Source organism: Mus caroli, chromosome 10, assembly GCF_900094665.2.
Source record: "Mus caroli chromosome 10, CAROLI_EIJ_v1.1, whole genome shotgun sequence".
NCBI lineage: Eukaryota > Metazoa > Chordata > Mammalia > Rodentia > Muridae > Mus > Mus caroli.
Window position 1 is genome coordinate 64,769,540 of NC_034579.1, and position 8,873 is coordinate 64,778,412.

The 8,873-nt window shown below is 38.3% G+C and overlaps 1 long non-coding RNA gene across 1 annotated transcript in view; it reads right to left on the reverse strand.

Moving 5' to 3' along the window:
* LOC110303732 overlaps positions 1 to 8,873 on the reverse strand; it is a 53,332-nt gene that overhangs the window by 14,419 nt on the left and 30,040 nt on the right. The window contains exon 4 of the long non-coding RNA XR_002378953.1: positions 854 to 973. This is a non-coding gene — a long non-coding RNA (uncharacterized LOC110303732). The remainder of the gene's footprint in view (positions 1 to 853; positions 974 to 8,873) is intronic.

Consider the following 8,873-nt stretch of genomic DNA (forward strand, 5'->3'; position numbering starts at 1 on the left):
TGGTGGTGGTGGTGGTGGTGTGTGTGTGTGTGTGTGAGAGAGAGAGAGAGAGAGAGAGGATACAAAGATACTTTCCTATCAGGATTTTTTCCTACTGCAAGTTATCACTTTTATAGTGGTGATAAGTGGGTAGACACTTAGAATGCACTTGTATCAAAGATACTTAGCAAGGGGAGATGTCAGAAGCTATTCACAAGAGGACCTTAAGACGGTGGAAATAGTGAAGGGCATGTAGACAGGTAATTATCAGCTTTTGCTAGCCAAGACATTCTATTTTGGGAATGTGCGAATGAGATGTTAATGTTCTCGTCTGTTTTCACATATATCGTGTAAAATTCATAAAGGTGTCAAATTTTCGTAGGATTTCTGATTTCTTTTACTACCAATATAAAGTTTATCTATAATAGCTAAGACAAGTTGCATATGGGTATTTCTAGTATTGGGGAAGCTATCTTACCTCTTGAAGTAGAGTGGTCTACCTAAAGAGCAAGATAACCAATCACCTTGTTATATTAAGTCAGCCTTTTTGGGCTTCTCCTGGAGGCACTGAAATATTCTTCATAAGTTTTTGTCTTTTTGTTTCCTTCATTCTCTCCCCCTTTGTTATCTCCCTCCTTCCCCTCTCTGTGTTTCAAAACATCTCTTCTGATTCTTTTCTCTAGACAAAAATCTTTGCAAATACTGCAGCCTGTTTCAAGACTGTGTTCTTGTTGCTCTCTGAATGAGTTCTAAAGTTTCCTGTTAAGGATACAATGTCTAGATCTAAGGACCATAAATGGAGAGGGTCTGCTGCCTGAAGAGCAGCTTGCAGCCATCTGAACTTTTTGATTACAAAAGCTTTTCAATTACTTACCAGCTTTTTTCATATTCAAAAATTCTCTTTACTATTTGTCAGTGTGTGACTGTTCATATTCATAGTTGATCAAACACAGCTTTAGTATTCCACATAACAGCTGCCTTGAAGTCTTGTGTTCTGAGCTGGAAAAAAAAATACCAACTGGTCTCATTCTTATAAATCATAGGTGATATTAAAATTAATTATGCCTAGCATATAAAAAAAACATAACTGTTACAGTATAAACATTTTATGCAGTATCTTGGCTATTCTGTAATATCTTTAAGATTTTTAAATCATGATATGTCAAGAGACATGGTAATAAGAGTTTCTTTTTAGGATAAATGTCATATGCCCACAGTGTATTATTGGCTTCACACATTTTGTGGGGCAGATTCTGAGCTAGTCTTCCATTCTATGCAGGTTTTGAGAGTCCATGAAATGCAAGGAAGGAGTCTCATTTTAGACATCTGTGGAGCAGGTCTCACAGACTGCTGTGGATTTAGCTAATGCCACGATTGTGATAGAGAGAACTATCTCATCATATGACAGTCCTCTTAAAATACAGTCACAGTGAGTTTAATTTTCCTTCACAAAAACATTGGACATCTTAGCTAGTGATTGATCTGCCTCACAAAACTGAGTTCTCAGAAGTCGTACTTGTTCCCTAAGACTGCAGAAGAACTGGCTGACTGATACAAGTTCAGCTTAGTCTAGCTCTCGGCCCCTCAACCTTCCTAATGCTGCGACCCTTTAGTACAGTTCCTCATGTTGTGGTGACCCTTCAACCATGAAATTATTTCCATTCGTACTTCATAACTGTAATTTTTGCTACTTTTGTGAATCATAATATAAATGTATGCTTTCTGATGGTCTTAGGTGACCCCTGTGAAAGGGTCCTTTGACCCCCAACATGGTCACAACCCATAGGCTGAAAACCACTGGTGTAGCCACTTGCAAACTGAACTCCAGAGAAGACTGAGCATGCTTCGTTCACGCTGGCCAGGCACTGCACTGCTAATTCTGTTGTCCTGGTTTCTATTGTCAAGCTAAAGGGATCTCACTGTTCTCACTGGTCTGCCATAATCTCTCAGGAGTCTCTTTATCCTGTCTCTTTCTTAAGGGTGTCTTTAACCACATGACCCCAAATAAGTGTTATTAGAGAGCATGTCGATCAGTCCAGTCTGTCTGGTGTCATGTGAACAGAACAAATCAAGCACTTGACTTCTTAGGCGTGGGTGATAGTTTTTCAGGGTTTGGTGAAACCACTTTGGGCCATTGTCTAGCGCAGCGGGGGGGGGGATGATGATGATGATGGCTTTGCTTCTCACTGTCACGTGCTATAGTGGATGGCACAGATGACACTTATTAGTCTCACATATAGATGAGCAGCCATTTCTGTACAGCCCCAAACCTGGGTTTGATTTTTTTTTTCTTCCCTGACACTTCAGGAAGTTAATTTGGATGTGTTACATTTGTTTTAAGGCTTCCATTTTCTTGTATGTTTTTTTTCCCTCACTCTTAAGACTCATGTGTCTTTGTAACAATGGCTTCTAAAAGGAGGGAGAAGAGAAACTTACTGAAAACTTTATATATCCGAGTTTTAAGGTGATTTAAAATTTACCCTAGAGTTCTACTCTGGAGACTTTGCACATGCCTGTTTGCTGTCTCTCAACTCACACACCACAGAAACCATGTCTTCCCCTCTCCCTCCTCTTTTCCTCTCTCATGGTTGGTAAGTATTAGAGAGATCGTCTACCACATTGTGGCTTTGGCTTATATACTAGAACCAGCGAATGCAATCTCCATTGGTTTGATTTACAAACTTGGACAAATGCTTTTAGCTCTTTAGTGCTAACACACTGGTAAGTAAAAACAACTTTATTCTGAGAATGAATGTACCTGGGAGAGGGATATTACCTTCATGCAGATAACCCACTTCTCAGATTTTGGTACATACTAAAAAGATTAGTGTTTTGCTTTGTTTTGTTTTAATGAAAGACATTGGCAGTTTTCTGGGAGACTAAAGTTTTCATCTGAAGGAAAATATATAAAGCATGACACTATGACTTTAATTCACTTTTAAAAATTTTTCTCCATGGTACTGTTTTTTTGTTCTTGTTTTTTTTTTCCATTTTTTATTAGGTATTTAGCTCATTTACATTTCCAATGCTATACCAAAAGTCCCCCATACCCACCCCCCCACAACTCCCCTACCCACCCACTTCCCCTTTTTGGCCCTGGCATTCCCCTGTACTGGGGCATATAAAGTTTGCAAGTCCAATGGGCCTCTCTTTCAAGTGATGGCCTATTAGGCCGTCTTTTGATACATATGCAGCTAGAGACAAGAGCTCCGGGGTACTGGTTAGTTCATATTGTTGTTCCACCTATAGGGTTGTAGTTCCCTTTAGTTCCTTGGGTGCTTTCTCTAGCTCCTCCATTGGGGGCCCTGTGATCCATCCAATAGCTGACTGTGAGCATCCACTTCTGTGTTTGCTAGGCCCTGGCATAGTCTCACAAGAGACAGCTGTATCTGGGTCCTTTAAGCAAAATCTTGCTAGTGTATGCAATGGTGTCAGCGTTTGGAAGCTGATCATGGGATGGATCTCTGGATATGGCAATCACTAGATGGTCCATCCTTTTGTCACACTTCCAAATTTTGTCTCTGTTACTCCTTCCATGGGTGTTTTATTCCCTATTCTAAGAAGGGGCAAAGTGTCCACACATATATATTCATACATACTTATATATTTCTAGTAGCATAAGTGTCATATGTATGTATATATATACATACACATATATGTATGTATGTATGTATGTATATATACATATATACTATATATATAGTGTGTGTGCATTTATGTATTTATATATTTCTAGTAGCATAAGTATCATATATATGTAGTATATACATATATATATAATATATATGTTTTATATATATATATATATATATATATAGTATGTGTGTGTGTGTGTGCATTTATCCATTTTTCTTCAATAGGAAAGAATATGAGTATAGTTTCACACCCAACTTATTACAGCTAAAAAAAAAGAAAGTACATTTTCCTTGCCCATTCACCTGTTGAGTGACTTCTAGGCTAGTTCCCTTTATTTCTCTTGTGAGAGGAGTGCCAATAAACATGGACACTCAAGTACCTCTATAGTGTGGAATGGGGACCAAGGAGACAAGGCAGGGGAGAGAAATCAGCCAAAATGGAAGATGCATGCAAACCCATGGAAACAATATGCTCTGGGTTAATTTAAGAATTAAAAATTTAAACACTAACAGAGCAGGATCGATTGTCTTGCTTCCAAGAAAAGAAAAATACCAAGACTTATCCACTTTTAATTCTTCAAACACTGTGTGCTTTCTCAAATTGTGACTTGGTCATTCCCCCACCCACGGTAACTGTGATATAAAACGGAATTGGGGAGCAGCTCCAAAATCGACAATACCTACACTTCCTGCATCCCCAGTACTGTAAATATTGGGCTTTATGAAACATGTTTACTTCTATTTGAAACAGGATGAGTTTCCATTTTTATTTATAATACAGGGATATACCTGTGTTCAAGCTCTTTGGGTAGCAAAAAGAAATCTCATGTGACCTATGGTCAACCTAACTTAACAGCTTCAATTCTCCAGGGACAAAACAAAACAAAACAAAACCAAAAAACCAAAAAAACAGAAACCACCACTACACTAAACCAATGCTGACCCTGGAGTTAGCTAACATAAATTTATAGCAAAAGTACAGAATTAATGAGAATTAAAATACTCTTAAAAATAGCAAATTAGAAACTTTAAACTCAGTCATTTCCTTGATGATATTTACTTAATTACAATTTGATAGTACCTGTTGAAGAAGTGATGAGCCATCTATCTTTAGAACAATTAATTTAGGCTTTTTGCATGTGTAATGGATAACTAAGAAAAAGAAAACCAGCAGATGGGTAATTATGCCTGTGTTATTTTCTCTGATGTGGAATGGGAAAGCAAGTTGATCGTATAATGACTTATCCCCAGGAGAGTCACTGGATGAGGACGTTCGCAAGCACTAGTGACATTAGTAAGCTGCCTCTACATGGTCTTGCTTTGCAGCATTTACAAGCTTTTGTGTGACAGATACTTCATACAGCCTGATTTAACAACTAGCCCTCATCTAAAAACATCTTGAAAATTGGTAATCAGAGCTTTTAGCACATTCACTATGACTTAGTTGCGTCTTTCCGATGATGATAAATGAAGTAGATTAGCTGCACCAGTGGCGCCAATCCTTCATACCTCATATACTCATGGTCTGTGCCATGCTCCCTTGTTCTGTCTTCCTGCTGGTTTTCTGGGCCCATCCAAGAAACTTGCTTTGACCAAGGAGATGTTCGTAGTTATGAGACAAACGGAGGAGCAAAACAATTCATAGTTTTACTCTTTCTCTTGAAGATGCTATTACCCTGCAGGATAAACTGAAGACATTGGGAGTATACCTTGTTTGTACCCTGGCTTATGTGTCAGGATAAAAGGCTGCTTACGTGATAATGAAAGAAATCTAAAAGCAACTCAGGAAATAGATGAGAGAGAGAGCGAGCGCCAACACCAATGCCAAAGGCTGACATGGAGCAGAACTCACTACAGAGCAGGAGGAGTTCATATTAAATATAGTTAACTGTGCACATATGTATTCTGTATGTGAACCAGCATTCCTTCATGGACCTAGAGGGTGCAGGAGCACATCATCTCAAGCATGGCGGTCTACAGTCAAGTGATCAGGTATGTGTGGTGCCTATGACTGATTGCTTCACCCCTGACTTTAATTTCTTAGCCCTATGGCCTGCAGCCACCTAAACATAGTGATCCTAGAGGACAACTCCAGCTAGCTCTGTCTGACGCTTGACAATCCAAACGTCAGAATTTCTGGGATTTTGCAAGCTGGTTGTTAAACACAGTGGTTACTAGAAACTACATAGCACACAACTAAATGATATGCAACTAAGATTAGACGCATGCTGTGTCATCTTTTAATCGATGATTTTTCTGTGTTCTTGAGGTGACAAACATCTATTTTATCTGTCCTGAGGAGGTACTGTATAACAGAGAGCAGTTACCCATATCTTCTAAGCTCTGTACAGTGATGTTTGGTGGTTAGCTTAAAATAGCCATGGAAGGAAATTGACTGGCTAATGCTATAAATCAGAGATCCTCTGTCCTGGGGCCAGTTGTTAGGCCCTTACCAGCATATCGCTGAAGAGCTGACAGACCATAGCTTTCCCCTACTGCAAATCCTGAGCCCTAGCACTCTGCTATTTATAGGATAGCAGAAATGCATTCAAAACATGACTTCTCAGCATCTGGTGTTACTTGAGAGCCACACTGGTGTCTAAGGTGCTTCAAGAGTCCTGGAAAAATAATTAAATAGACCATTTTATTTCTGTCTTATCCAGAGAGACACTGTTTCCTTTAGCTTAGACAAGTTAATCACTGGACATTCTGGTTTTGACTTCCTTAAACTTTTGCCATTCCTTCATACAAAAAATTCAATCTTTACCAGCTCTTCATAAAAGCCATGTTTAGGGCTGAGGAGATGGCTGGGTTAGTAAAATGCTTATTGTGAGTACCTGAGTTTGGATTCCCCAGGACCAAACCAAAGAAAACAAAACAAAAACTGTTTTGTAGTGCTGGAGAAGAGCTGGCTGATACTGAAGCTTGAACCCAGACAAAAGAACTCTAGCAAGCTCCATATTCACTGAGAGACCATGCATGAAGGAAATAGCATGGATCGCAGTATAACAGGACACCCAGTGTTCTCCTCTGTCCTCTGCATACTCCATACAAGTGCAGTCAGTCTCTCGCTCTCTCTCTCTCTCTCTCTCTCTCTCTCTCTCTCTCTCTGTCTCATACACACACATATCCATATAAATGTAAATGTATATATATATACACATGCATACACACACATACACATCACACACATACACACATGAATGCATACACATACACATCATACACACACCACATAAATCACACACATATACACATACATGTACATACACACACATATACACATATCACACACACACACCAAAGAAATAAATAGAAAAAAGGATTTCTGAAGTAATTCATATATAATATGTTGAAAAATATCAAGCATTGGGGCAAGAATGTGCCAGAATATTATTCCTCAAATTCTAATTATGTACATATTGCATGAACTATCATAGTTGAAAACTACACTAACATGATATAACAGAAAAAGTCATTTAGCTGTGCTACATACAAATGAATTGTTCAGTGACCTACTTGTATCAGTAGGAAAGACAGTTAGAGATGTCCTATGAGAGCAGGAGCCCACTGGTCAGATGTAGACAAAGTTTTTAGGATATTCTTCTTAGGATAAAAACCACTGGGGCACTTTTGGCTTTTTAAACACTGCAGTAATAATGCCTCAAATGTGAATAAAGAATTGTGAATACTCAATAGTTATGATCCCAGTGGAGATGGCCCTAATTTTTAAATTTTCCCAATTATTTAATGACTCAGAAGTAATTATGAGTGAAATTGCTTTGATCTGAGCTTTGAAGCAAGAAAAAAAAAGTACATAAAGCAAAGAAAATTTTGGTGGCATTTTACAAAAATACTAACCAAAAATATCAGTGCACTAGTTGCTTTTATCCTAGACTGTTAAGAAACTTGTTGGCTACCACTTTTATCTGTTGATAGTCTCTTCCTCTTTAGAGATTATAATTAGTATGTACTAGATGTCTATAGTATTTTAGTTGATGATGAGAGTCTCTGTATGTGTTTGTGTAGTCTGCATAAATGCACCCTACAGACAAAATTATGACTTTGCTTATTGAATTCTGTTATTTGTGAATCTGACTTGTTATTCCAATTATGTTAATGTTACATTAACATTACATTAATGCTAGCTGACAAACTTTAGATTTGAAAATACTAGACTAATTCATTATCATTACTGGCTTATCGTGATGATACCAGGTATGTTCGTTCTCTCTCTCTTTCTCTCTCTCTGTATGTGTGTGTATATATATCTATGTATATATGTGCATGATGTGTATGATGTGTGTGTGTGCATGTGCATCTCTTCCTCAATGTCTAGTCCTGGGGTTACAGATATGTAACACCCTGCCTGGCTTTCATGTAGAAACTATGGATTCAAATCCAGGTCGTCATACTTAGCACAGCAGGTTATTTACCTGCCGAGCCATTTCCACAGCCCAGTGTTAGGGTTTTTCATTGTGACACAAACTCAAGTTTTGTGCTAAAGTGCAAAATTACCTCAGACGATGAAGAACATAGATAAGAAAAAAAAAACACATTTGGCCAGTTTGTACCTGAATTTGTAAATATGGCTGAAATGACACACATGAGTAATGTGGAGAGGAATGAGTTGTGTCATTGATAGTGGATCTCTTTTCTTGTTCCAGACATTTAGTGGACAGAAATTTAAATCACTTAATTTGTTTCACCTATTGGATTCTCTTATTTTTTTTCTTATCCTCTATCAAGTAGTCATTTGAGTAAACGAGGAAAACATCTTTTATAAATGAGCAAATTATAAGAATGTCAGGGGAAAATAACCTAAAAAACCAGGGTTGTCTGTCAGCTCTGTGCTGTTAGAATGAGTCTCTCATAGGCAAGCAAACAGATTTTCTTGAAAGCCAAAACTAAATGTTATTTCTTGAAATTCAGTTTTTTATGTGTGTATTCACATGTGCATTCTGGGGATGTGTTCGGTGTTACGCCCTAAGAGCTTTTCATTACCTTGTAAAAAGTTGACTAAAAGCACAGTGTCATAATTAGGATTTCTGTTGCTGTGGTAAAACACCACAGTCAAAAGCAATGTGTGGGGGAAAGAGTTTATTTCTCTCACCACCCTTGGGTCATATTCTATCACTGAGCAAAGTCAGGGGGAACTCAAGGCAGGAGCCTGGAGGCAAGCATAAGGCCATGGAGGGATGCTGCTCACTGGCTTGTTCCTCATAAGGCCATGGAGGGATGCTGCTCACTGGCTTGTTC